Source organism: Orycteropus afer, unplaced genomic scaffold, assembly GCF_000298275.1.
Source record: "Orycteropus afer afer isolate SDZICR_OR568_19922 unplaced genomic scaffold, OryAfe1.0 scaffold00089, whole genome shotgun sequence".
NCBI lineage: Eukaryota > Metazoa > Chordata > Mammalia > Tubulidentata > Orycteropodidae > Orycteropus > Orycteropus afer.
Window position 1 is genome coordinate 8,405,832 of NW_006921676.1, and position 5,652 is coordinate 8,411,483.

The window sequence follows — 5,652 nt, forward strand, 5'->3', positions numbered from 1 at the left end:
TGCCCAACCTTCCTTCCGAGGAGTGGCTGGTGGGTTTGAACCGCCAGCCTTCTGGTTAGCAGTCAAGTGCCTTAGCCACTAAGAGAATATTCAACTAGTTGGCATAAATGTTTTGGTTCACATTGGGTTTGCAAGGGTTGTACAGACCTAATCTATGTAAACACTTACTAGAAACTGTTAGAACAGAATATAAGACTTTGTTTAGTCCTTTTAATCTTCCATTTTTTGAGGGGAAAAAAAAATGTTTGTGATGTATGCCCCCTGTGTTCTACATTGGCTGTATTTCAAGAGAGTAGAAAAATATTTCCAGGTGGATAAAACAACTAGTTGGAAAATGGAAAATGAAATCAATAATTAGTCTGTTGTTTCTTTATTTGATTCTAATAATCTAGTTTAAATTTTTCCTTCCCTCACTAATTTTAATTTTTCCCCAAAAAATCATCTAAATTGAATAGTGAATGAGAATGCTTTATAAATAATAAAATGCTACTCAAATTTAAATTCTCTAGACATGGCCTTAGTAGCTCCTTACCATAACAAATATACAGGACCATCACCTAATCCAGGTTTTCCAAGTGTCATGTAGCCTGCCTCAGAATTACCTGAGTGGTGTGGTGTCTAAGAAATTGCAGATTCTGGGGTCCCACAGGATGCCTAGAATCTGCATTTCAGGAGCACTAGATGGGAGAATCTAAATTTTTAACAGGTTTTCCTGGTGATTCTCATGCACTCAATGCTGAAAGGTCACTGTCCTGATAGATCTCTGTTAAGGCTAAATCTTTGATCACTGAAACCAATATGGAACAACCCTGCCATACTCTGCTCAATTTTATATTACAATTTTCAATTAACCCTGAAAAAAATACAATTTGCACATCTCATAGAAAGACCAACTATAGAGATGTTAGCAATATGAAATCTCAGGTTTCAGCTCAGGTTTTATTTTCTCTGAGAAGCCTTCCCCAACTTCGTAAAAATGCTTACATAGTATCCAGTATACACCTCTGTCACACAACTGTAACACTTGGTGTTGTGCTTGCATAAGTGATAATCTGTCGCACCCCTCAGGCAGTGAGCTCCAGGAAGGCAGGGTCACCTCAGATTAATCTTCATGATTCTCACATAACATGCACTCAATTTCTGGACATATACTATGGTCTTAACAAATGCTTGTTGAACGAATGAATGAATGTGATGATTGTCAAGTAACTCTTAAGGTCAATGTTCACATGGATGAATGGAAGACTGTAGTTTGTATCATTCCATTTTTTTCCTACTTAGGCTAAATTTAGCACCTATGTCATAATTCTCTACTTTACTCTGTCTGAGTTAACACAGGGTTCAAATGCCATTACATCGAATGACTATTTATTGAGGGCTTACTATCTGTTAAGCATTGCAAACACATTAGATTATTAATTCTAACTATATCCCTATGAAGGAGCTCTGGTAGCATAGTGCCTAAGGCACTTGACTGCTCACCAGAAGGCTGGCGGTTCAAACCCACCAGCCACTCCTCGGAAGGAAGGTTGGGCAATCCTACTTCCATAGTGATACTGCCTCGGAAACCCAAGGAGGGGTCGCTATGAGTCGGGGCCGACTCGACGGCAAACAACAACAACAACAACATATCCCTATGAAGTTGGTATTATTATTTTTATTTTACTTATGAGGAAACAGATTCAGGGGTAAGGACATTTGCCCAAGGACACAGACAATATGAGATAGCCACAATTAAACCTTAGTTCCATCTGATGCCAAACCCTATGTTCCTTTCCATGTGACTATACTGCAGTTTCATACAGATTGGCAATACTATCAACCCCATACTGACAGACTTTTTCCATTGATTCCACCTTTTATTTTGGAACAGGTATATTATTTCTCTATGAAGTGAAAATGCAAATGGCCATTTTTTATAAGAATACACTTCACTTTTCTGCTTACTTTCTAACAGAGTTCCTACTTTTCTATCTCCATGGATAACCAAAAACAATGCAACACAAAACAAAACAAAAAGAACCCACTGCCATCAAGTCAATTCTGATTCATACTGACTCTATAGGACAGAGTAGAACTTCCCCCATAGGGTTTCCAAGGCTGTAAATCTTTATGTAGGCGGATTACCTCTTCTTTCTCCTGTAGAGTGGCTGGGGGGTTTGAACTGCCAACCTTTAGGTTAGCAGCTGAATGCATTAACCACTGCACCACCACAGCATCTATCTACATGGATGTTGTTGTTGTTGTTGTTATGTGCCAGTCGAGTCGGACCCGACTCATAGCGACCCCTCCTTGGGTTGCCGAGGCAGTATCACTACGGAAGTAGATTGCCCCATCTTCCTTCCGATCTACATGGATACTACAGTTAAATTTACCACTGGAAAATGAACTTTTCTGCTTACTGATATTTCTCCCTGTAGTCTGAATTCCTTAAATGCACAAGGTTTTTAAATCCTTTCCTAAGATGAAACATCCATGCTCACCTAGATCTCATCCAATATTGTTACTTAGAAATAAAATAAATACGTTGGCTTCTATTTTGATTTTTTTTTTTTTTTTTTTTAGGTTGCTCTTGACACCAGGGCTTATTCCAGGGTTTGATGTACCTATAAGGCATCTTTGCCCTATAAATTCTGGTATTCATCATGTGAAGTCCTGGGTCAGTCCTTTAGATGTCTAAGATTCTCGTTTTTGTATCTTATGAGTGTGTAGGACTAATATAGAGTGCTATTGCTGCCACTAGATATCATCTCTAGTTAGAATTTCCGGGGTGCTCAGAGAGAAAACAATGTCTGGGTGATGACTCTTGTCAGTTTCCCCATTGTCAAACCCAATCTTATGTTCCTCCACACTCTCACAATATTTCCCCATTGGGAACATGCCTGACATTGCAATTTCTCAAAACTGCAGCTCTGCACTGAATGCCTAATTCCTGAAACTGCAAAACCTAACAAAAGCTGATTTTTTCCACTGATTTGACTGGTGGACTATTTCGAGGCTTTGCATGTGATGACCTGCTGTTCTTCACAAACAACATCTTTAATGTACTCACATGGTTGTTCTGAAGTGGCTGAGGGCAATTAAATCCTTGCGAGCTGCCTGCAGGGCATTCAGGATTTACTAATAATGTCCAGAGTTTCTGTCGCAGACAAATTTTCCCAGTATACCATGTGGCAATCTGTGACTTGATTTTGAACTCTGAACCATTTTACCACTATAGTCCATTAATTTTATCTAGTGCATAAAGCTATGGATATATGCCAGTTTACTTTGAATTATGTGTTTTGTCTTGTTTTATAAAACTGCCTCTTTTTTTTAAATTTTGTCTTTTTTTTTTTTTTCTATTTGGAGATGAAAAGCCAAGTTAGAGGGAAATATGGCAATCCCCTTATAATTTTTTTAACTATCAAAATAGATGGTCTTTTTCTATCTTTGGATATATCACGTTTGTGTTTAAAATTTTTTCATAATTGTTAAAGCTCTCGATAGTGTTATTTCAGCACAAATTCTCAATCTGGATTCTAAGGAAAACAAGTCCTCTACTTTCTTTCCTTTTCCCCTAATCTCCCTTCCATCCCTAACCTCAAACTTTAGTTTCCATTACCTTTCAGATGAGCACCAAGAATCTCATCCATGATGAATGAACAACAGCCTCGTTTACAGCCCAAATGACTCTCTTAGTCTCTTATTCTTCTACCCCGATGGAGAATGGATTCTAGTGACAAACAGCTTTCAATCCTTCCCCATGCTGCTTCACACACACACACACACACACACAGAGAGAGAGAGAGAGAGAGAGAGAGAGAGAGAGAGAGAGACAGACAGACACACACAGAGAGAGAGAGAGATCAAGGCTGAAGGATTTTAAGAAGAGGAGGTAAGACAATGCTTCCTGGAAAGCCCGGGGAAGTAAAGGGGAAGAAAATGAAAGGGAGAGCAACCTAGAAGTTGGTCTTTTACTTTTTGTTTCTTATGGAAATTGAATTATATTTCTAAGACAGAACCTCTTGACCAGAAGAGTCTATCAAGCATTCTCCCTAGTCTTCTATACAGAGAGGAGCCCCGAAGATAGTCCAAGAAATGGGAAACGTATTTTATTAAAGGAGATGGAATTTTGATGGACAGCTAATCATATCCTGCAAAGCACCCAATTCTTCTGCCCAAGGCTGTTAATGCCACCATGTGTGCACCTCTCCTCCACTGCTTCGGCCACACAGTGTATCATTTTTAGCCCAGGGCTCAAAGAAGGCTAGCTCTTTGCCTTCTTCTCTCCACAGCCTTCTCATTCTCTTATCCCTGGACTGAGAAGAGGGAAAGCCCAGCCTTCCTCCTCCCCTCCATTCTCCTTCTCTTTCCCACTTGTTGAGGTAGAGCGCTGAGATGTGTTTGTTCCACCGGCTGATTGTAAAAGGGTTTGACTTGCAACTGACCCTGGGGTCAGGACTTTCTCTCTACTAACCCTGCTCTCTTTAAACACAAAAACACTCTGCCCTCTTCCCTCACATCAGTCATCTTAATCCCTTCCCCCTCCTCGCAGCTGACACCTCGCCCTGGCCTCCAAGGCAGCAGAGTGGACTGGGAATTAGTTGGGGGGGGGGGCTGTCCCTGCTTACAGACCCCTAAGACAGTGCTTCAGATGAACCCCAACGCCCCTTCCTGCCCCTTGCAAGACATGGGGGCCGGGACAGAGGAAAATCAGGAGTGGAAGAATGGGCTGACCCCCAAGGAACTGCCCGACCCTGACACCGAGTCTCAGAGAAAGCAACCTGGGGCCAGGCGGGGAAAGAAGGGAATCAGGGCGCAGGCAACAAAGGGGAGGAAGAAATGAGAACGAGCCTGAAGACAAAAAGAAGAGCTGAAAGATACAAAGAAACAAAAGTAAATTAAAAGCAATTCGGTATTAGAATAAGTGGAGGGCGTGTAAAGGAAGAGTGAAGGGAATGAAGAAATAGAACGGAATGAATACTAGTGACAAGGACCGGGAGGTACTAGAAAAGCGGAGAGAAAAACAAATGAGTGGAGATGAGAAAGGAAAAGCCAGGAAATAGCAAATTGTTACAGGGCTTAAAAGAAGACTGGACCAGGAGGTGGCTTGTGAAAAGTAGGGAAAGCAGTGTAAAAACGAGGTGATGAGTGGGGAACCGGCAAGTGACAGCCCTGAGTCTGGAGAAGGGCCGGGGCTGCGCTCCCCGCGCGGGGATCAATCGGTGAGTTCAGGACCCGGTGGCTTGGGACACTGGCCTCAGAACCGCCGCCTCCTGCTGCGAATGTCGCTTTGTTTCGCGGGGGGCGAGCGGGCAGCTCTGGGGCTGTCGGCGTCCCGAAAGCTGCGCTGGGTCCGGGTGAGCCGAGCGGCGCGAGGCGGGAGCGCAGCTGGAGAGGAAGGGCCAAGGGAGGGAGGTGGGAGGAGGAAGGAAGGAAGGAAGAGCTTCGCGCCTCCCGCAGGGCCCTCGCCTTCAGGCTCCCGGAGGCGGTCCAGGGGGGCTGGGAGCTGAGAGGAGCGGAGAGGGGGGAAGCGTGAAGGGGGGTCCTCCGCTTCCCCAGCCTCCCGGCCGTGGGCTCCGCGAGCTCTCTTGCCAGTCACTCCCTGCCCTTGCTCGGCTCCTGGCGCGCTGCCCCCAACCTTGCAGGGATACGGGCAGCGAGGCCCCC